The following is a 23,189-nucleotide window of genomic DNA, read 5'->3' on the forward strand; positions in this document are numbered from 1 at the left end:
CCTCCGGGCTGTGTAAGGGCTATTTGACCAAGAAGAAGAGTGATGGGGTGCTACGCCAGATGACCTGGCCTCCACAGTCACCAGACCTGAACCCAATTGAGATGGTTTGGGGTGAGCTGGACCGCAGAGTGAAGGCAAAAGGGCCAACAAGTGTTAAGCATCTCTGGGAACTCCTTCAAGATTGTTGGAAGACCATTTACGGTGACTACCTCTTGAAGCTCATGAAGAGAATGCCAAGAGTGTGCAAAGCAGTCATCAAAGCAAAAGGTGGCTACTTTGAAGAACCTAGAATATAAGACATATTTTCAGTTGTTTCACACTTTTTTGTTAAGTATATAATTCCACATGTGTTAATTCATAGTTTTGATGCCTTCAGTGTGAATGTACAATTTTCATAGTCATGAAAATACAGAAAAATCTTTAAATGAGAAGGTGTGTTCAAACTTTTGGTCTGTACCAATAGGTTCATCAGGAGGATTGATACAGGGATAATTAATGATGTTCAGCATAGTGTGCCTAATAGCCATGTGTCCATGTTTAAATATCCCACTTCATCAAAAACCATTCCTCAGACTAGGAGACCCATTCTCATTCCTAGAGGTGAATTGTCATAGGATTTATAGAATGGAGTCTGTTTACAATAATGTTCTGCGCCTGTGCTACTTCTCATGTGCTAGAGGTCCGATAATGTCCATCCCCTAGTGTGCATGTCCAGAAGTGACGTGCTTTAAACTGCAACGCCTGATAAACTGATTGCCGCCGCGACACTCGTACCCTTGACTGCGCATGCAGGTATTTATGCGATCCATGCCGGAGTGCATCTATGGTCATTGTCCGCAATTGCGCATGGCCGGATGTGTGTGTTCCATGCCGGAGTGCATCACGGTTTCCTATCTGCGACTGTGCATGTCTGGAAGCATGCATTCCACGCTGGAGCGCATACTGAATCTGGAATGCATTCCACCAATATCGAAAAGTCATATTTCTGAGGTCAGCATCATGGGGGACTAAAAACAAGTATTGCACATCCTCCCATCGTGCAATAGGCATGTAGTTCTACTTTATTACTACAAAAAAATATGGGATGATGGCCCACAGTAAATTCCTAAATGGCCATATTTGACCTATATTGCATAATTAGACATACACAAGGATCACCACATTTGTTAGTTACTAAATAGTATATGTAGGATATAACTGATAAGAAATAATTCCAATATAGAAGCTCAGATATCTCAATGAAGTACAACAATATGTGAACCCCATTCACAGGGAACTGGGTAGCAGTGGGTAGAGTATAAAATCCAAAAATGTAATCCAGAATGGGGCTGTTTTCACACAAAACAGGCTTAGGAAATTTGCTCAGTCCCTTAGGGGCTTGTGAATCTAGTCTGGAAATCCACTCACATCTGTTGTGATCACCTCTTCTCACATTGGGTTTAACCACCTCAATGATATAAAAGGAGATGTCTCGGGTTTCACCTCGATGTACACTGTTCATGTTTCGCTAATGGGGTGTCCTGACCATGGCGTATATCGACCAAATGCTCCCCTACTCTCCTTCTATGCTCCCTCTTGATCATTTCTACAGGGGGCAGGAGCTTGTGGCCATATATACAAGTCCTGAGGTTTTACAGTTGGAATAATCCCTCATAATGTAAGGGCAATACAATGGCAGATTTTCAATTTTCGCTAAGCAACATCCATTCCTGCTTGTTTCTGGAAAACATCCATGGAGTCAAAATCATCACTACACCTATTGATAAATTCACAGTGGGGTGCAATTTCCAAAGTGTGGTCACTTAAGGGGGCATTCTACTCTTTTGGCACTTAGGGACTCTGTATATGGAGTCCGCAAACTATTCTACAAAAATTTGTTCTCCAAGAGTAAAATAGCCCTCCTTCTCACCATGTCTTGCCAAGTTTCGCCATGTGGAAATGCAGTACTGTACAGCCACATATGGGTTATTTCCACATTCATCTGAAATTGTGAGACAAATTTGGGTGCCATTTTTCCCCATTTCAATTATAAAAATGTAAAATCTGGGGCTAAAACTAATTTTTTGTGGCAAAACTTTAATAATTTTTTCTTCACCGCCCAATGGTATAAAATTTTGTGACACTTCCTAATTGAGAGGTGTAATTTGTAAAATAAGGTCACTTATTTGGGGGTTTTGCTGTTCCGAGACCTCAGGGGCTCAAAGGGACATGACACCAGCAAACCATGACAGCAAAATCTGCACTGTAATATGGTGTTGCTTCCCTTCCGAGCTTTACACTGAGCCTCAAGAGTAGTTTTCGACTGCTTATGAGGTTTTGGCGTACTCAGGAGAAATTGCATAACAAATTGTACTGTTTTGTTTTCTCCTATTACCCCTTTTTACCCCCTACTCCTATTACCGCTTCAAATGTGACATGGCGTCCACAACCTTTTCCAGCCAAAATGGGGTCCTTTTCCTTCTAAGTCGTGCACCAAAACAGTAGTTTTCCACCACATATGGGGGGGGGTATTGACGAACTCAGGAGAGATTGCACAACAAATTTTAAAGTAAATTTTCTCCTGTAACCCTTATGAAAATAAAAAAATTGCAGCTAAAACAACATTTTTGTGGCAAAAAAACATGATTTTGTATTTTCACGGCTCAACGTTATAAAATTCTGTGAAGCACCTGGGGGTTCAAGGTGTTCACCACACATCGATATAACTTCCTTGAGGGGTCTTGCTTCCAAAATGGGGTCACTTGTGGGGGGGTTTCCACTGTTTAGGCACATCACGGGCTCTGCTAACGTGACATGACTTCTGCTAATTTCAGTCAATTTTGCATTCCAAAAGTCAAATGGTGTTGATTCACTTCCGAGCCCTGCCATGTGCCCAAACAGTCGTTTTTCCCTCACATATAGGGTATCAGTGTACAGTCATGGCCAAAAGTATTGAGAATGAGACAAATAGTAATTTTTCCAAAGTTTACTGCTTCATTTTTTGTAATGGCAATTTGCATATACTCCTGAATGTCAAAGAGTGATCAGCTTAACAGCAGTTACTGTACTTGCAAAGTCAATATTTGCCCAGAAAATGAACTTTAACCCCCAAAACACATTTCAACATCATTGCAGTCCTGCCTTAAAAGGAGCAGCTAACATCGTTTTAGTGATTGATCCATTAACACAGGTGTGGGTGTTGATGAGGACAGGGCTGGCGATCAATCAGTCATGATTAAGTAAGAATGACATCACTGGACACTTTAAAAGGAGGCTGGTTCTTAGTATCATTGTTTCTCTTCAGTTAACCATGGTTATCTCTAAAGAAACATGTACAGCCATCATTGCACTGCACAAAAATGGCCTAACAGGGAAGAGTATCGCAGCTACAAAGATTGCACCTCCGTCAACAATCTATCGCATCATCAAGAACTTCAAGGAGAGAGCTTCCATTGTTGTCAAAAAGGCTCCAGGGTGCCCAAGAAAGACCAGCAAGCGCCAGGACCGTATCTTAAAACTGTTTCAGCTGCAGGATCGGACTACCAGCAGTGCTGAGCTTGCTCAAGAATGGCAGCAGGCTGGTGTGAGTGCTTCTGCGCGCACTGTGAGGCGGAGACTCTTTGAGCAAGGGCTGGTTTCAAGGAGGGCAGCAAAGAAGCCACTTCTCTCCAGAAAAAAACAACATCAGGGACCGACTGATATTCTGCAAAAGGTACAGGGAGTGGACTGCTGAGGACTGGGGCAAAGTCATTTTCTCTGATGAATCCCCTTTTCAATTGTTTGGGACATCTGGAAAACAGCTTATTCGGAGAAGAAGAGGTGAGCGCTACCACCAGTCTTGTCTCATGCCAACTGTAAAGCATCCTGAAACCATTCATGTGTGGGGTTGCTTCTCAGCCAAGGGAATCGGCTCACTCACAGTCTTGCCTAAAAACACAGCCATGAATTAAGAATGGTACCAGAATGTCCTCCAAGAGCAACTTCTCCCAACCGTCCAAGAGCAGTTTGGCGCCCAACAATGCCTTTTCCAGCATGATGGAGCACCTTGCCATAAAGCAAAGGTGATAACTAAATGGCTCATGGAACAAAACATAGAGATTTTGGGTCCATGGCCTGGAAACTCCCCAGATCTTAATCCCATTGAGAACTTGTGGTCAATCATCAAGAGACGGGTGGACAAACAAAAAACAACAAATTCTGGCAAAATGCAAGCATTGATTATGCAAGAATGGACTGCTATCAGTCAGGATTTGGTCCAAAAGTTGATTGAGAGCATGCCAGGGAGAATTACAGAGGTTTTGAAGAAGAAGGGGCAACACAGCAAATATTGACTTGCTGCATTAACTCATTCTAACTGTCAATATAACCTATTGGTAACTCATAATATGATTGCAATTATATTTATGTATGTGATATAAACCTCAGGCAAACACTAATAAAAACCAGAGGCCAGCAGATCATGTGAAAATATAATTTTGGTGTCATTCTCAAAACTTTTGGCCATGACTGTACTCAGAAGAAATTGCACAACAAATTGAATTGTGCATTTTCTCCTGTTTCCCTTAGGAAAAAGCTAAATTTGGGGCTAAAGTAACAGTTTTTTGGAAAAAAGTAAAATTTTAATTTTTCTCCTTCCACATTATTTTACTTCCTGTGAGGCACCTGAAGGGTTAATAACCTTCTTGAATGTGGCTTTGAGAAGTTTGAAGGGTGCAGTTTTTAGAATAGTGTTATTTTGGGGAATTTTCTGTCATAAAGGCCCTTCAAAGTCACTTCAAATGTGATGTCGTCCCTAAAAAAATGGTTTTGTAAATTTTGTTGGAAAAAAAAAAAAAAAAAAAAAAAATCGCTGGTCAACTTTTAACCTTTCTAATTTCCTAACAATAAAATTATGTTTCAATAATGATGCAGATGTAAAGTAGACATGTGGGAAATGTGATATATTATTTTGTGTGACAAATCTCTCTGGTTTAAGGGCAGAAAAATTAAAAGTTTTAAATTTTCCAAATTTCTGATATTTTCACAAATAAAAGCAAAAAACATCGTCCTAAATTTACCACTAACATGAAGAACTATCTGTCACGATAAAACAATCTCAGAATCAGTGGGATGCGCTGAAGCTCCAGAGTTATTACCTCAAAAAGTGACAATGGTCAAAAAGGTGAAAACAGACTCTGAGGCGAAAGGGTTAATAGGACTTACAGGCGGAACCGGTCCAGAAAGCAGAAGATGCAGCAAGTACCTGCCACATAGCAAATCCCCCGAATGTCATCACTAGTATCTACATTACTGTGCTGGACTTGTGAACCAACTAAGCCGCATTCTGTCCACACCACACAGAGACCCCAAAAGAGTCTCCGTGCTGAAGGGGTTAATGCCCCCTGCGCCCAGTAATGGGGTCTCCACATACCTCCACCTGCAGAGCCACCACCACATATATGGCTGCTCTGTGCGCACAGGACCTGTGATGAGGTCACAGGAGGGGAGGAGTCAGGGGTCACATGATCAGGGGCCTCAGTGGATGCAGGACTCTGCTGTGCTGGTTGTCATGGTGCTGGATGAGCTGAAGTTTATGTGTGGGGTCAGGAGGGGTTTACAGTGTGGATGTAGCAGAGCCGTGTGTGTACGAGGTGTGCGGAGCAGAGCTGCGCATGTACGAGGTGTACGGAGCGGAGCCGCGTGTGTACGAGGTGTACGGAGCGGAGCCGCGTGTGTACGAGGTGTACGGAGCGGAGCCGCGTGTGTACGAGGTGTACGGAGCGGAGCCGCGTGTGTACGAGGTGTACGGAGCGGAGCCGCGTGTATACGAGGTGTACGGAGCGGAGCCGCGTGTGTACGAGGTGTACGGAGCGGAGCCGCGTGTGTACGAGGTGTACGGAGCGGAGCCGTGTGTGTACGAGGTGTACGGAGCGGAGCCGCGTGTGTACGAGGTGTACGGAGCGGAGCCGCGCGTGTACGAGGTGTACGGAGCAGAGCCGCGCGTGTATGGAGCAAAGCCGTGCGTGTACGAGGCGTACAGAGCGGAGCCGTGTGTGTATGGAGAGGAGCCGTGCGTGTACGAGGTGTACGGAGCAAAGCCGTGCGTGTACGAGGCGTACGGAGCGGAGCCGTGTGTGTATGGAGAGGAGCCGTGTGTGTACGAGGCGTACGGAGCGGAGCCGTGTGTGTACGAGGTGTACGGAGCGGAGTCGCGTGTGTACGAGGTGAGCGGAGCCTCGTGTGTACAAGGTGTACGGAGCGGAGCCGCGTGTGTACGACGTGTACAGAGTGGAGCCGTGTGTGTACGAGGTGTATGGAGCGGAGCCGCGTGTGTATGAGGTGTATGGAGCAGAACAGTGTGTGTATGGAGAGGAGCCGTGTGTGTACGAGGTGTACAGAGCGGAGACTCATGTGTGCAAGGTGTGCGGAGCAGAGCCGCGTGTGCGAGGTGTATGGAGCGGAGCCGCGTGTGTACGACGTGTACAGAGTGGAGCCGCGCGTGTGCGAGGTGTATGGAGCGGAGCCGCGCGTGTGCGAGGTGTATGGAGCGGAGCCGCGCGTGTGCGAGGTGTATGGAGCGGAGCCGCGCGTGTGCGAGGTGTATGGAGCGGAGTCGTGTGTGTACGAGATGTACGGAGCAGAGCCGCGTGTGTACGAGGTGTACGGAGCGGAGCCATGTGTACGAGGTGTACGGAGCGTAGCCATGTGTACGGAGCGGAGCCGCGTGTGTACGAGGTGTACGGTGCGGAGCCATGTGTACGAGGTGTACGGAGCGGAGCCGCGTGTGTACGAGGCGTACGGAGCGGAGCCGCATGTGAACGAGGTGTACGGAGCGGAGCCGTGAATGTACGAGGTGTACGGAGCAAAGCCGTGCGTGTACGAGGCGTACAGAGCGGAGCCGTGTGCGTATAGAGAGGAGCTGTGTGTGTACGAGGTGTACGGAGCGGAGCCGCGTGTGTACGAGGCGTACGGAGCGGAGCCGTGTGTGTATGGAGAGGAGCTGTGTGTGTACGAGGTGTACGGAGCGGAGCCGCGTGTGTACGAGGTGAACGGAGCGGAGCCGCGTGTGTGCGAGATGAACAGAGCGGAGCCGCGTGTGTGCGAGATGAACAGAGCGGAGCCGCGTGTGTGCGAGATGAACAGAGCGGAGCCGCGTGTGTGCGAGATGAACAGAGCGGAGCCGCGTGTGCGAGATGAACAGAGCGGAGCCGCGTGTGTGCGAGGTGAACAGAGCGGAGCCGCGTGTGTACGAGGTGTACGGAGCAGAGCCGCGGGTGTACGAGGTGTACGGAGCGGAGCCGCGTGTGTACGAGGTGTACGGAGCAGAGCCGCGGGTGTACGAGGCATACGGAGCGGAGCCGCATGTGAACGAGGTGTACGGAGCGGAGCCGCGAATGTACGAGGTGTACGGAGCAAAGCCGTGTGTGTACGAGGCGTACAGAGCGGAGCCGTGTGCGTATAGAGAGGAGCTGTGTGTGTACGAGGTGTACGGAGCGGAGCCGCGTGTGTACGAGGCGTACGGAGCGGAGCCGTGTGTGTATGGAGAGGAGCTGTGTGTGTACGAGGTGTACGGAGCGGAGCCGCGTGTGTACGAGGTGAACGGAGCGGAGCCGCGTGTGTGCGAGATGAACAGAGCGGAGCCGCGTGTGTGCGAGATGAACAGAGCGGAGCCGCGTGTGTACGAGATGAACAGAGCGGAGCCGCGTGTGTGCGAGATGAACAGAGCGGAGCCGCGTGTGTACGAGGTGTACGGAGCAGAGCCGCGTGTGTACGAGGTGTACGGAGCAGAGCCGCGTGTGTACGAGGTGTACGGAGCAGAGCCGCGTGTGTACGAGGTGTACGGAGCAGAGCCGCGTGTGTACGAGGTGTACGGAGCAGAGCCGCGTGTGTACGAGGTGTACGGAGCAGAGCCGCGTGTGTACGAGGTGTACGGAGCGGAGCCGCGGGTGTACGAGGTGTACGGAGCGGAGCCGTGGGTGTACGAGGTGTACGGAGCGGAGCCGCGGGTGTACGAGGTGTACGGAGCGGAGCCATGTGTACGAGGTGTACGGAGCGGAGCCATGTGTGTACGAGGTGTACGGAGCAGAGCCGCGTGTGAACGAGGTGTACGGAGCGGAGCCATGTGTACGAGGTGTACGGAGCGGAACCGTGTGTGTACGAGGTGTACGGAGCGGAACCGTGTGTGTACGAGGTGTACGGAGCGGAACCGTGTGTGTACGAGGTGTACGGAGCAGAGCCGCGTATGTACGAGGTGTACGGAGCAAAGCCGTGCGTGTACGAGGCGTACAGAGCGGAGCCGTGTGTGTATGGAGAGGAGCCGTGCGTGTTCGAGGCATACGGAGCGGAGCTGTGTGTGTATGGAGAGAAGCTGTGTGTGTACGAGGTGTACAGAGTGGAGCCGCGTGTGTACGAGGCGTACGGAGCGGAGCCGTGTGTGTATGGAGAGGAGCTGTGTGTGCGCGAGGTGAACGGAGCGGAGCCGCGTGTGTGCGAGGCGAACGGAGCGGAGCCGCGTGTGTGCGAGGCGAACGGAGCGGAGCCGCGTGTGTGCGAGGCGAACGGAGCGGAGCCGCGTGTGTGCGAGGCGAACGGAGCGGAGCCGCGTGTGTGCGAGGCGAACGGAGCGGAGCCGCGTGTGTGCGAGGCGAACGGAGCGGAGCCGCGTGTGTGCGAGGCGAACGGAGCGGAGCCGCGTGTGTGCGAGGCGAACGGAGCGGAGCCGCGTGTGTGCGAGGTGAACAGAGCGGAACCGCGTGTGTACGAGGTGTGCGGAGCCACGTGTGTACGAGGTGTACGGAGCGGAGCCGCGCTTGTGCAAAGTGTACGGAGCGGAGCCACGCGTGTGCGAAGTGTACGGAGCGGAGCCGTGTGTGTACGAGGTGTACGGAGCGGAGCCGAGGGTGTATGAGGTGTATGGAGCAGAACCGTGTGTGTATGGAGAGGAGCCGTGTGTGTACGAGGTGTACGGAGCGGAGACGCGTGTGTACAAGGTGTGCGGAGCGAAGCCGCATGTGTACGAGGTGTACGTAGCGGAGCCGTGTGTGTAAGGAGCGGAGCCGCGCGTGTGTGCGAGGTGTATGGAGCGGAGCCACGCGTGTACGAGGTGTACGGAGCGGAGCAGTATGTGTATAGACTAGAGCCATATGTGTACGAGGTGTAAGGTGCGGAGCTGCGTGTGTATGCACTGGAGCTATATGTGTATGAGGTGTATGTGTAATAATGGGGAAGGGCGTAGCCTTCCCTTGGCACTGAAATAGTTAAAAGAAGTGTTCCTGTAGTTAGACCTCTCTGAACTGTTGGTAGGCCAAGCTAAGGGGTTAGCTTCAGTGGTCCAGTCAGCAGAGTAAAGGGGGAACTTAGTGCCCTGATCAAGCCTTGAGTGATATAGAGCTTGTTCCTGGCATAATTCCTTGTGGGCTGCAGTACCTGTAAACAGCCACAAGATGTCACTGTCCTGGGTGCAGATGTCAGGTTGAATCTGCTAGCAGTGTTACAGACAGTGATGGGTTAATACTGACGCGCCCCCCGAGGAAGCCACGCGAAACGCGCTTCGGGGCTGCAGCACGGCGGTGTGGTCACTTAGTCCCCATGGGTGAGTCCCTTATTGTGATCTGATTCCTGGCCTTTGCCATCTGACCTCTCATTTTGATCACTGGTTACTATGTGTACCTAATTATACCTTCCCATTTAGGTCTTTGTGCTTGCACACATGCTACATAGTTGTGTGCATTATATACGTACTATTTTACGTGCCCTATGAATTACCAACCTATTGAAGGGATACTCTATCCTTTTGGGGGACCCACTAACAAACTGCCGTAACTGCTTTTTGTGTATGCCTACCCCGGATGACCTTCTCTATACTTGCTATGTATATCATTTTTAACGTTTCTACTAAATAAAAGTGTGTCTTTTTAAATACATCAACTTTGTCCTATATTTGATCTGTAGGGTGTTTTACTCCAATTTTTCTAGGCCTTATGTTTGATTGAGGAGTATCCTGCTTATTGACTATGATTATGCACCATGATGTTCGGTTCATTTTCTATTATAGGCTATATTATGTGGCATAAAGCCCTGCAGCTCCAGCAAAAACAAACACAGCCTTACTGGCAAAACAACAACAAAACAAAAGATAAACGATAGCACAGTCCATAGCAGTGTGGGGTTCGCCCACACAGGTTGTAGTCCCAGCTTTCAGCTCCTCTCTGAGCTGTGGCCTTCCAGTCTGGAGTCTTGCCACTCCAAACTCAACAGAAAAAAAAATGGTGACTGAGCATTTAAACCTTGCTCAGCCACACCTTGAGGGGAGGTAGGGGAATGGCCTCCCACCCTCTGCCATTCCCATAAAACCACACCCTTTAAGTGAGTTAACCCCCAGCATATAACATGCTGGCAGAAAGTTTATAGGTTTCAGTTCACACAGGCTAGCAACCTGTGTGACACATACCTCCCCTCGTATATCATACCAGTGACGCTGTCACACTAATTTATACAATGTGATTTTCTTGACTCTTTTTGGGATATTCTATCTCTCAATGTTAAAATTAACCTACCCTTAAAATTATAGACTGTTCATGTCTTTGTCAGTGGGAAAACTTATAAAAACAGCAAGGGATCAAATAATTATTTCCTTCACTGTATATACTCAGTGACTCACAATTGTCACTATGAGCCAAGGTACTGTCGTTCTCCCCTACAAATGAATTCGACGTTTATAAGACATTACTGGATATAAATAAATTTACACAGACTCTTACTTTACGTTGTCGTTTTTTGTATAGCGAAGAATCTTCTACAGGAACGGACATTATGAACTTAAAGGAAAAGAAAATCCCGGCACTCACGTGTTGATAATTAGTTGGTTTATTCCACAACTCACAAAAGACGTTTCAGCCTGTCCAAGGCTTTTTTCAATTGTGGTTAAATACATTCAGTCAGGATATTTATAAACAAATCCACGGAAATGACATAATTCTCATTAACATAAAAGAGGAAAACCGACAAAATAATATACAACAAAACTCTACAAAAACATACAGAAATTAAACAATAATAATAAGCTTAAATTTCAAAACAACAATAACAAGTGAATTAATATACCTAAATAATCCTAAAACCAAATATAAATATATAAATCGCAGATTGTGGATTTCATTACATGAATGTACCATATTTTAATATTTACATAAATGTTCTAATCTACATTTCTCTATATTATTTTTATTAAATATATTCAACATTTTATAATTTTTCTAGAAAAGATTTTTAATGTTTTAAGATTTTTTAATATTTCCCATAAATCCCAATACATCAATAAAGTGAATTTATATACCTAAATAATCTCCAACCAAATATAAATATATAAATCGCAGATTATGGATTCCATTTCATGAATGTAACATATTTAAATAATTACATAAATGTTCTAATCTATATTTCTCAATATTCTTTTTATTAAATATATTCAACATTATATAATTTTTCTAGAAAAGATTTTTAATGTTTTGAAATTTTTTAATATTGTTTGAATAATACTGCTCATTATATTTATATATGCAACCTATTTGTTCTCATGCTGATGTTTCAGAAATTCATCGCATCTGTGATGTCTAAAAAGAGAAATAGGATGCATATATTACTCATTATCCTAATCACATAATACCACTAACATCGTATTCTCGATTCAGGCCATTTGGATATAAAGTTCCCAAAGTATAGATCCAAAAGGCTTCTCTACGTAAAAGGATTTTTTTAATACTACCTCCCCTTCTAGGTGTATCTATTTGTTCTAACACTTGATATTTCAATTGGGCTACTGAATGCCCTTTTTCCTTAAAATGTAATGGAAGGGGAAGCGAAGTATCACCACACCTGATAGTGGATTTATGTTTATTGACTCGTGTTCCCACTGACTGCATTGTTTCTCCAATATATGAAAAGCCGCACGGACATTTTATCTGGTAAACCACATTTGTAGACTTACATGTGAAGAAGCCCTTAATACTAAATCTTTTTCCCGTCCTAGGATGGCTAAAATGTTCCCCCTTAATTACATTACTACACTGGGCACAATTTAAACAGGGATATGTTCCTTTATTTTTTGTTGAGAGAAAAGTCTGTCTTGGAATTATTGCATCGCTCCCCACATCAGCCCGTACTAGTTTATCTTTCACATTGGGCAATCTCTTGTTACAGATGAAGGGAGGTACATTAAATTCCATCACACTCGGATATGCCTGCCCCAGAATATGCCAATGTTTCTTTATAATTTGATCTACTTTTAAATTGACTGGAAAAAAATAAACAACAAAAAATAAAGGAACATATCCCTGTTTAAATTGTGCCCAGTGTAGTAATGTAATTAAGGGGGAACATTTTAGCCATCCTAGGACGGGAAAAAGATTTAGTATTAAGGGCTTCTTCACATGTAAGTCTACAAATGTGGTTTAACAGATAAAATGTCCGTGCGGCTTTTCATATATTGGAGAAACAATGCAGTCAGTGGGAACACGAGTAAATAAACATAAATCCACTATCAGGTGTGGTGATAGTTCGCTTCCCCTTCCATTACATTTTAAGGAAAAAGGGCATTCAGTAGCCCAATTGAAATATCAAGTGTTAGAACAAATAGATACACCTAGAAGGGGAGGTAGTATTAAAAAAATCCTTTTACGTAGAGAAGCCTTTTGGATCTATACTTTGGGAACTTTATATCCAAATGGCCTGAATCGAGAATACGATGTTAGTGGTATTATGCGATTAGGATAATGAGTATATGCATCCTATTTCTCTTTTTAGACATCACAGATGCGATGAATTTCTGAAACATCAGCATGAGAACAAATAGGTTGCATATTATACTTGCCATATTTTGCTGTGATAAAAATTGGAGAACGGAGATGAGAGGTGATGTAAGATAGACGGCTTCCCTATGTATTTGCGGTAATTCCGGGAGTCACGGATGGACAATTAATTACACTGTCACCTTTAACGAAATAAATAAGATTTAGTTCAGGGGATAGAGGATAACAAAGGATGAATTTAAAAGCCTCTCTTATCTCAGATAACGATCTGTGGGAGGTGAGAATCACTTGGAATGTAGACTTTCTCTATTCCCGTATGTCTGCGATGATTCCTTCATTAGTAGCTTTGTGTGTAACTATAACTTTCTGAATGAGATAGATTGAGATAATGAGACATAAAGTGATGGAGAAACAATATGGTGAATTATATTTTTTTCTTATGATGTGAATTGGGATTTATGGAAATGCGGCAATATATTGATCTATTTATAAGGTATTTACTAATATAATATTGAGGGGAAAGAGAACAAAGGATAGATTTAGTCACTTGATGCAGGTTGTTTACAAGGAATCAGTTGCATATATAAATATAATGAGCAGTATTATTCAAACAATATTAAAAAATTTCAAAACATTAAAAATCTTTTCTAGAAAAATTATATAATGTTGAATATATTTAATAAAAAGAATATTGAGAAATATAGATTAGAACATTTATGTAATTATTTAAATATGTTACATTCATGAAATGGAATCCATAATCTGTGATTTATATATTTATATTTGGTTGGAGATTATTTAGGTATATAAATTCACTTTATTGATGTATTGGGATTTATGGGAAATATTAAAAAATCTTAAAACATTAAAAATCTTTTCTAGAAAAATTATAAAATGTTGAATATATTTAATAAAAATAATATAGAGAAATGTAGATTAGAACATTTATGTAAATATTAAAATATGGTACATTCAAATAATGAAATCCACAATCTGCGATTTATATATTTATATTTGGTTTTAGGATTATTTAGGTATATTAATTCACTTGTTATTGTTGTTTTGAAATTTAAGCTTATTATTATTGTTTAATTTCTGTATGTTTTTGTAGAGTTTTGTTGTATATTATTTTGTCGGTTTTCCTCTTTTATGTTAATGAGAATTATGTCATTTCCGTGGATTTGTTTATAAATATCCTGACTGAATGTATTTAACCACAATTGAAAAAAGCCTTGGACAGGCTGAAACATCTTTTGTGAGTTGTGGAATAAACCAACTAATTATCAACACGTGAGTGCCGGGATTTTCTTTTCCTATAGACATTGTTTTCCACGTGCACCACCCTAGCTATAAGGAGTGCCGACTATTCCTTCTTTATTATGAACTTAAACACTGTCCTAGCCAGTACTGAAATTTCCAATATTAACCGTTTTCAGGAACATTGTTCCACATTGAATCTTCAATATCTTGCTAGTAAATTTTCCAAAGACATAGTTGATTTAAATGCTCTATACAGAGTTAAGAACACGTTTTTCTACCCCATACAGTCTCATCCTCCAATTTTAGATAGTTTCCGAGAGATTATAGAGGAAGAATTACATCTACTTAAAAACAGAATTAAACACATTATACACAGGAAGCCATTCTTGTGAATCAGAGATTACGATATCGCAAATATTCTGACTGGATGTCAAGGAGAGCTTAAAATACAATTGAACATGTGGATAGACGAGATTTGTTAAATGAAAAAAATAAAAATACATCATATGAATATAATATGACATTTGTTTCTCAATATAGTCCACAGTCTCCTGAAATAAAAAAAAAACCATTCAGACATATATTCTTATGCTGTATCAAGATAAAAGCTCAAAACAGTTCTGGCCAGCCCACTTAGATTCACTACAAAAAAGCCCCTACTTTAGGAAGTATTTTACCACCCAGTATATACTTAAATCACGCTAATAAACCTAAAAGTACCTGGTTACACACCAAAGGTTTCTTCAAGTGTGGGCACAAAATTTGCACATGCTGTAAACAAGTTGTGAACTCCACCCATTTAATTACATAAATTGGAACCACATAATCCTCACACTGATCCTCCTTCCTCCCACCATGCCGAGTGCCCAGAGACAAGTGATCCCACACTTTGACACTCTGAAGAGCTGTTCACATTTCCATTTATAAATATTGGCCTCTCGCCCTGCCAGCTTTAAGCGGGACAAGAGGAAATCGCATGTAGCTATGCCCAAATATTTGAGCAGCCACGGTCACAAGAAGGCAATGGTGGAAAAGTGCAATTACTGTCGCAAGAGGTAGATAATGATGAGAGACAATTGCCAGCAAGTTAGGAGGAGGACCAGGGTGCGGAAGTGGAAGATGAGGTGGTGGACGATGAAGTCAGTGACCCAACCTGGCAAATTGACATGCAGAGTGAGGAGAGCAGAGCAGAGGGGGAGTGATCTGCAACACCACAACAGGCAGGAAGAGGCAATGGGGTGGCCAGAGACACAAGGCGGGAAACTGTTCCCCAAAACACTAACACAAGGGAAGTTGCGGTGTTCCAGAATCTGGCGATTTTTTAAAGACTGTCCAGTTAACCCAAAAAAGGCCATTTGCAAGATTTGCCATGCCAGCATCAGCAGGTGCAGCAAAACTACCAGCCTGACCACCAACAGCATGCTCAGAAACATGACAGCAAAACACCCAACTAGTTGGGCCGAAGAAACAGTGTTTGCGGTTGACACTCCTGCCTCTTCTCCTGTTGTACATGCATGCCAATGCCCTGTCCATGACGCAGGCGAAGATGCTTCCCACCCTGAACCTGTCATTGCACCATCGTCAGCAACCACGTCCTTGTCCCAGCACAGCGTTCAGTTGTCCCTACCCCAGTCCTTGAAATGCAAATGTAAATACGCAGCCAACAACCCACAGGCCACAATATTAACCAGCCACATTTCCAGATTGCTTGCACTGGAAAAGTTTAGGCTCGTAGAGACGGAAGCTTTCCGCAACCTCATGGTGGCGGCTGTCCCTTGGTACTCGGTCCCTAGTCAACACTATTTCTCCCGGTGTGCTGTCCGGCCCTACACAAGCATGTGTCCCATAAGATCAACCATGCCTGAACAATGCTGTTACTGGGAAAGTCCACTTAACCACAGACACGTGGACAGGTGCTTGTGGCCAGGAATGCTATATTTCCATGACGTCACACTGGGTGAATACTGTGGAAGCCGGGAGCTAGTCGAACCCTGGGATGGAACACATTCTACTGATGCCGAGGATTGCGGGCCCTGGTTCAATCAGGGTTTCCCCCTCCTTCTTCAGCAGTTCCTGCACCTCCTCCTCCTCACCCTCCATTTCCAGAACATCAACATGAGTCACAAGCTGGAAGCACTGCAGCACTGCCTCAGTCAAGTGGCAACAGACTCTGCTGAAGCTAATCTGCTTAGGTGACAAACTGCACACCGCCGTAGAGTTATTGAAAGGTCTAACAGACCAGACTGATCAGTGGCTCTCGCCATTGAACCTACAGTCAGGCATGGTCATGTGTGACAATGGCCGTAATCACGTGACGGCTGTCACCTCACGGTTAGTTTGTGACCAGGGAACAGGGGCTCTTACCCTGTCCCTAACACTAGGGGGAGCCCTTACTCGTCCTATTCCCCGGGATACCTCTGAAAATGAGGATGCCAGGGCCCCCGCCCTCGATCTAACTCCTGAGTTAGCCCTACGTCTGTTCTTCTTCTCCACCCAGGGAAGGTGGCGCTACTGTGCACTGTAGAACACCCATCCAACAAACAAGGCTACACAGACAGGGGTAAACAGAAAACTCCAGTCACACAAATTATTCACTCACATATAACAGAGAGGAGCACCAGGGTGTGAAGGTAGGGGAATAAACCAAAATGGAGAAGGATAAGGAATTACCATGAGTACAAACTAAACAACAGTGTCTGATAATCCCTCCAACTCTCCTTCTCATAATAACTCCTCTCCCTCCGTTAGCCATGCAGCATAAGCTAGCTCTGACAAGGACTAAAATCAGAGCCCAGATTATAAAGGGAAAAGGAGTGGCTAACCAAGCTCAGCTGTGAGCACCAAGATTTCCAACATGGGCGTTTAACCCCTGTTCTGCCAGAAGAAATAAAACATGTCTTAAAATAAAGGAGAAGTGCTGCGGCCTTCTGGCTCCACCCTGTTGTGGTAACCCCCTGACAGTAGTCCCCCTTCTATGAGGGACCTCAGGAACCTCAGAACCTGGCCTATCGGGGCAAGCCACATGAAGAGCCCGGATCAGTCTGGCCGCATGAATATCCGATGCTGGTACCCACATCCTCTCCTCGGGACCATACCCCCTCCAATGTACCAGGTATTGAAGTGATCGATGAACAAGATGGGAATCCAAGATCTTCGCAATCTGAAAGTCCCCATTGACAACGACAGGTGAAGGACTCCACAGACATACTGATAGGGAATTTAGATTGTGAGCCCCAATAGGGACAGTGCTCTTAATGTCTGAAAAGCGCTGTGGAACTAATGGCGCTATATAAGTTAGTAAAAATTAATAAAATAAATAAATAAGGAGGAAGAGACAATGGTACAGAAGATTCAACATATTTTTTTAAAACGAACGATGTAAAACATTATGGATCTTAAAGGTAGGTGGTAACGCAAGGCGTAATGCTACGGGATTGACGATGGCTACAATCTTGTAAGGTCCAATAAACCTGGGACCAAGCTTCCAAGACAAAACCTTCAACTTAATGTTCCTAGAGGACAGCCACACTAATCACACTAAGTTCCCCGGCCTATAAGTGACAAAAAAGTTAAACCTGGTAAAGAACAATGCCCATCTTGCCTGATGACGTGTTAGACGTTTTGCCTACTCTAAGTACACCAGATTCTTTTGATCCATGATTACCATAACAGGGTGGACCGCTTCCTCCAACAAATGACGCCATTCTTCAAACGCCCATTTGATTGCTAAGAGTTCCCTGTTACCAATGTCATAATTTCTTTCAGCAGGTGATAATTCTTTAGAGAAATAAGTACAAGGTTGCCATTTACCAGGAGACGCACCCTGCGACAATACCGCCCCCACTCCCACCTCAGACGCATCGACCTCAACAATAAAAGGCTGAGAGACATCAGGCTGAATAAGAATCGGCGCAGAAACAAAACACCATTTCAACATATCAAATGCCTCCCTGGCAGGACCTGCCCACCTAGAGAAGTCAATCCCCTTCCTGGTCATATCCGTAAGAGGTTTGGCTACTACCGAAAAGTTCTGCATGAACTTACGGTAGCAGTTGGCGAAACCTAAAAACCTTTGTAATGCCTTCAAATACTCTGGACGATCCCATTCCAATACCGCCCGGACTTTCGCCAGATCCATGAGAAAACCAGTGGAGGACATCACATATCCTAAGAAAGGGATCTCCTCGACCGAGAACATACATTTCTCAGGCTTAACATATAATTTATTGTCTCAAAGAATCTGTAAAACCTGCCTGACGTGTACCTGGTGCGACTCAGGGTCAGGAGAATAATTTAGTATGTCATCCAGATAGATAACCACGAATCTGCCTAACAGGTGACTAAAGATGTCATTTATGAAGTGTTGAAAGACGGTGGGCGCGTCAACCCAAAGGGCATCACCAGATTCTTATAGTGTCCATCAGGCGTGTTGAACACAGTTTTCCACTCATCCCCCTCTTTAATGCGGACGAGATTATATGCCCCCCTAAGGTCCATCTTAGAGAACCGTTTTGGTCCTACAATTTGATTGAAGAGGTCAGGGATGAGAGGATGCGGATGCGGATCACAGACCGTGATTGCATGGAGTTCACGGAAATCTAGGCAAGGGCGTAACCCCCCATCTTTCTTCTTTACAAAAAAAAACCCAGCAGCAATAGGGGAAGAGGATGGTCTGATATGACCCTCAGCCAGGCTTTCCGTGATGTAGTCCTTCATGGCCTGCCTCTCCGGACCTGATATATTATAGAGTCTGCTCTTTGGCAGCTTGGCCCCCGGAACGAGATTTATGGCGCAGTCATAAGGACGATGAGGAGGGAGTTCTTGGCACCCTTGCTCCGAGAAGTTTGAAGCTGGAGCTTCCTATGTTTTTATTTGTTTTTCTCACTACACCATATGTTCAATGTGGTTCTACTTTAATGAATTGTAAGCTCTTTCTCCTTCTGGAGATTTTATGGATTTTCATTTTCTATGACAATAAATTTTACAAATTTTAATGCACTAGTGTAGAATATGGAAGAAATAAATCTATTGTTAGTGTGCTTCACAGCATGAACATTAATGAACACTCTACAGAGCACATATATACACACAACACTGCTGCACGGACAGTGCACGCGCACTCAGCTCTGCTACATATGCACATTTATATACACACAGCTCTGCTACATATGGACATTCACATACACAGCTTGAGAACCAAAATTGTTGAAAAATATCAACAATCTCAAGGTTACAAGTCCCTCTCCAGAGAACTTGATTTTCCTTTGTCCACAGTGTGCAATATAATCAATAAGATTACAACCCATGGCACTGTAGCTAATCTCCCTGGACGTGTTGTTGATATGTTGCAACGCAGGATAGTTCGGATGGTGGATAAGAAGCCCCAATCAAATATCAAAGAAATTCAAGCTATCCTGCAGGCTCAGGGTGCATCAGGGTCAGTGCAAACTATCCGTCGACATTTGAATTAAATTAAATGCTACTGCAGGAGACTCAGGAGGACCCCACTGCTGACAAACAGACATAAAAAGCTAGACTGCAATTTGCCAAAATGATGTGAGTAATGCAAAATCCTTTGGGGAAGGCGTCCTGTGGACAGATGAGACGCAGATACAGGTTTTTGGGAACGCACATCATTCTACTGTTTACTGAAAACAAAATGAGGCCTACAAAGAAAATAATACAGTACCTACAGTCAAATATGGTGGGGGTTCAAAGATGTTTTGGGGTTGTTTTGCTGCCTCTGGCTTTGGGTGTCTTGACTGTGTGCAAGGCATCATGAAATCTGAAGATTGCCAGTGGATTTTGGGTCGCAAATTAGTGCCCAGTGTCAGAAAGCTGGGTTTGCATCCTAGTTCATGGGTCTTCCAGCAGGACAATGATCCCAAACATATATTTTTTTTTTTTTCCGTAAATATATTTATTAAAATTTTGTCAAAGATAAGATACAACAATCAAGAAAAATAGTATACATATGAATACATGTGAATTCACATTCAGGTATAATGCAACTTTATGAAGAAACAAATCAAACTTGTAATCCTAGATATCTCGGGTTGGACTTATCTTGTCCAAACACCACTTAGTAAATTTTAAACTAAACATTCTTAAATTGTGTAGGAAAAGGACAGTGAAGAAGAAACAAAGTGAGGAAAAGAGAAAGGAAAAGAAATAGAGACAAAAGATTGGAAGTGGGGAAAAGGGGGAGGGGCAAAACCAGCCTCGGTCCCGATTACCTTACATGGAGGTTATGAGGACTTACTTAACCAGTCCCGAAACTCTAAGCTCACCTTGAATGTCTCCCAAAGGAACCATGTTTGGCCTTGAACGGTCACAGAGTCGCTATCTTGAGCCATCATCGACTCCATGCGGCCCAATCTATCCATTTCGGACACCCACTCAACCGCAGATGGAACCCTCACCGATCTCCAGTATCGGGGGATAATTGTTCTGGCCGCCACTAAGCAGAACCTCAGAATTCCCTTCTTTATGGTTGTTATAGACCCAGGAATCAATGAAAGGAGGGCAATTTGAGGGGATGGTTCACAGTGGACACCCATCATCAAGCGAAAGGCATTAAAAACTGCACCCCAAAATGGACGCAGAAGCCTACAAGACCACCATATATGAAGCATAGACCCCTCCTCATTGTCTCATCTCCAACATGTATTCGGGATTGCAGGATTGAATTTATGGAGAAGCACAGGACACCTATACCAGCGAGTTAAAATTTTATAATTTTTCTCTTGTGATCTGCAAGAGACAGAGATCTTGTGAGTAAGGGTAAAGATCTTCAGGCAGTCAGCTTCAGAGATGGTAGTCTGCAAGTCTCCCTCCCATGCTGTAATAAAGCTAGGGGTGTCAATAGATACCGTTTCCAGGAACAAATTATAAAGCAAGGAGACTGTGTGGGTAGGGCCCTCTGTAGACAGCATCAAGGACTCAAATCGGGTCGGTCTGTTAAAAGAAATACATGAGAGGAAGTCCTTCAACTGGGTGAATTCAAACCAAGACCGTGGCCTGCCATGGCATATGTCCCCTAACTCCCCCACATCGGAGAGCCCAGAGAGCCTGTCCGCCACCTGTCCCAATCTCACCCGGTCAACAGACCTCCAACATAAAAAAGTAGTCCTATCCACCGCTGGGGGGAAATCAATTTTGTCGAAGAGGGGGCTTAATCTGCACGGTGTATTACTAAGTTTCAGTTTCCCCCGATTTCTATCCCAAAATCTCAGCACTATCTGCGTAAGTGGTGGAAAGTCTGAGATCGGGGGCCTAGAATTGGCACCACACCATGGTGCCCAATATAGAGAGCCAGGGGAGAGAAGTTTTTCTATAGTCACCCATTGTTTGTCCAGGTCATTATATCTCCAGTCAACCAATCTAGACAAGAGAATAGCTTGATAGTATCGTTTGAAATTAGGGAAATCTGTGCCCCCCTGTGTCTTGGATCTAGTCAAAACCGAGAGCCTAATTCGGGGTCTACAAGCGCCCCAAACAAAACTATTGATAGCAGATTGTAAACGATTAAAAAAATAATCAGGTATTGCTATTGCGGCAGTTTGAAAAAGATAAAGGAAAAGAGGGAGAATATCCATTTTAATAACGTTTATACGGCCGAACCATGAAAGCTGAGGTCTACTGTATTTTTTAAGATCCAAAAAAGTTTTGTGTAAAAGTGGGACATAGTTCAATGAAAACAGGTCTACCCCATCTCTGGGGATCCAAACTCCCAGGTACTTTATTGCTTTATCCTCCCATTTAATTGGGAAGGAAGTTTGAAGTCTCCGAACTAAATCGTCAGGGAGAGATATATTTAGGGCCTTTGTCTTGGAAGAGTTAACTTTAAAATTTGATACTTCTCCAAACCGTTGGAACTCTCTCATCAGCACTGGGAAGGCAATGATCGGATTAGTGATATAAATCAAAAGGTCATCTGCATAGATGGACAATTTAAAATGATTCTGACCAACATTGACGCCTCTGATATCTGATGCATTCCTCAGTGCTACAGCTAGATGCTCCATTGCAATGATGTAGAGTAAGGGAGAAAGAGAGCACTCCTGTCTTGTGCCATTAGCTATATGAAAAGGGGATGAGAAAATACCATTAACTTTAAGTCGGGCTGTGGGACCCCCGATATAGTGCCATAATCCTACCTAGTATGTCCGGACCCAACCCAAGTTGTGTCAAGGCAGATCTCGGAAAGCTCCACCCCAAGCGATCAAACGCCTTTTCTGCGTCAATAGATAATAGACATGCTGGGATCTTATGTTTACGCATATGGGAGGTAAAGAGCAATGTTTTTATAGTATTATCTCTAGCCTCTCTGCGGTGTACAAATCCAGCCTGATCTCCATGAATAGTGCTAGGAAGTAGAGAGCTTAATCTGTTTGCAATAGTTTTGGCATATACTTTTACATCTACGTTAATTAGGGAGATAGGCCGATAATATGCGCATACCAAGGGGTCCTTTTCCTGGTTTGGGAATAACGACAATCATGGCAGCTAAAGTTTGAGGGGCAAAATAGCAATTCTCAGAGATGGAATTGAAGAGCTTCATCATAAATTATATTAAATTTGGTGCAAATAACTTATAAAAATTAGCCGGGAATCCATCCGGGCCGGGGCTTCTGCCATTTGCCAAAGACTTGACCGTATCCAGTACCTCCTGTTCTGAGAACGGGGACTCAAGGGCCACCACATCCTCAGATGGCAGAGGGGGAATCGGAGTGCAATTTACATAATCATCCACTCTTTCCTAGAAGTCGGACACCGCCATGTCTGCCAAAGGTCCCCTAAGGTTGTAAAGGGAGTTGTAATAATCAGTAAATGAGTCTATAATCTCCAGAGGGGAATAAAGAGATTTACCTGATTTAGATTTAATGATAGGTATATAGGTAGTAGGAATTCGAGGATGCAAAAATCGTGCTAAAGCTCTACCAGGCTTGTCTGAGTATTCATATACAGTAGATATCTACGGAAGCGGTCTCTCTGTCTCGCTGTTGCTGTATCTAGCAATGAGCTCAAGTCAGTTCTAGCTTTCAGCAGATCAATCATGACCTGTGGATTATGTGATCTTTTGTGATCCAACTCTAAAGCCTGAATACGCGTCAGCAGATTAGTAATGGCAAAAGCCCTATCCTTCTTCAATCGTGCCCCTTG

At 44.4% G+C, this 23,189-nt stretch overlaps 1 protein-coding gene across 2 annotated transcripts in view; it reads right to left on the bottom strand.

Annotated features, from left to right (window-relative positions):
- LOC141270585 (gastrula zinc finger protein XlCGF66.1-like) overlaps window positions 1-5,448 on the bottom strand; it is a 47,494-nt gene extending 42,046 nt beyond the window's left edge. Inside the window, exon 1 of one of the 2 annotated variants that reach the window (XM_073680667.1) lies at window positions 5,390-5,448. The gene's annotated coding sequence lies outside the window, so the exon portion shown is untranslated. Of the gene's footprint in view, window positions 1-5,181; window positions 5,306-5,389 lie in introns of those variants that run through there. The other variant, XM_073680668.1, reaches the window with a different exon arrangement.
- Window positions 5,449-23,189: the final 17,741 nt, after the last annotated feature.

The sequence above is a fragment of the Phyllobates terribilis genome, unplaced genomic scaffold (genome assembly GCF_046119375.1).
Source record: "Phyllobates terribilis strain yellow unplaced genomic scaffold, ASM4611937v1 Scaffold_5__5_contigs__length_657084704, whole genome shotgun sequence".
Classification (NCBI taxonomy): domain Eukaryota; kingdom Metazoa; phylum Chordata; class Amphibia; order Anura; family Dendrobatidae; genus Phyllobates; species Phyllobates terribilis.